Below are 1,293 nucleotides of genomic sequence, written 5' to 3'. Positions count from 1 at the left end.
AAACTAGGAAGTTTTTAAACAAAACATCACCACCAACAAAACCAAACACAACCAACAGCACTGAAGTCAAAGAATATACAGCTGTAGTCTGAGAAAGAAACATGTTTTTCCATCCTTGGTTAAGTCTCATCTTCCTCTAAGACAAATTAAGTGACAGCTGCCAGACTTAAAAAAAAAGTCAAGTGTTCACATATATAGCTTTTATAAAGCAGGAAGCAAACTAAAAGAGAAATCTACTTTTTTTTAAAAAAAAAATATATTGATTAATACTCAATATTAGAGCTAGATAACAAGTGGGAGGTGAGTTTCAAGAAACTAAAACCCAAAGTATGCTTTGCCATATTCATGTAACTTTGTGCATTCACTGTACAAATATTCTCCACTCATTCACTGAGTGTGCTGGCTGCTGATAAAGAAAGAGCTCCTTAAAGACAGCAATTCTTAGAAGTTGTTGACAACTACATCTGCTTTCTGCCAGACCTCTAAATTTACCCTTAGGAAAGCAAGCAAGCATGAGCATGTCAAGCTCAACCATCTCAACATCTCTCTAAAATGAGTGTATGTAAAGAAACAACTAGAACTGTTCTTGATATTCTACAAGTGAAATAATTAGGCCCATTATTGGTAATATTCTACTGGGAAGCAAGCTCAAAATATTCCCCTGATTTTTTTACCTCCTCAGAATTCTGATCATTATTTCTTCGTGCTCTCTCCAGATGGAGGTAGGCCCTTCTTCCCACAGTGAAACTGCAAGTTAATTTGCAACAATAAGAAAAAATTTTATTACATTAAACTGCCAAAAATCCACACAAAATAAGAAAACTGTAAGTTTTCTTGTAAGGAAAAACATCCGTTAAGGTCCAGGTGATATAGCTGCACACTGAGAACTGCTAGATTTTACAGAAAACCAAGCATTCCTAACTCAGCCTGAACAACCAAAGAAGATGAAAACTTGCAAGTCAAAATTAAACTGCATTAATGGTTGGCAGCAATTAAATCAGTTGCTCAGTTGTCCTGAGGAGTTTCAGAACTATTTATGCAGAAAAAAAAGCACAGAATAAAAACGGACTAAGGTTTGAAAACCCCATTCCTTTAAAAAGATACAGGGGATCTATTTGGGAACCTGTAGTTATACCAAGGGCACATTAAATGGATGCAATAAGCCTCCATTAATAACATCAAAAGATAGAATATGCAGTAAAAGCTATGCATATACAAAAGCATGTTCAGAATAGAAAAATGTGTATTAAAATTGTTTGACTAATAGGCAAGCTATTTGAAGTCCTGACCTAA

Source organism: Pterocles gutturalis, unplaced genomic scaffold (genome assembly GCF_000699245.1).
Source record: "Pterocles gutturalis isolate BGI_N339 unplaced genomic scaffold, ASM69924v1 scaffold9565, whole genome shotgun sequence".
In the NCBI taxonomy this organism is placed as follows: domain Eukaryota; kingdom Metazoa; phylum Chordata; class Aves; order Pterocliformes; family Pteroclidae; genus Pterocles; species Pterocles gutturalis.
Note: the sequence above shows the minus strand (reverse complement) of the source record.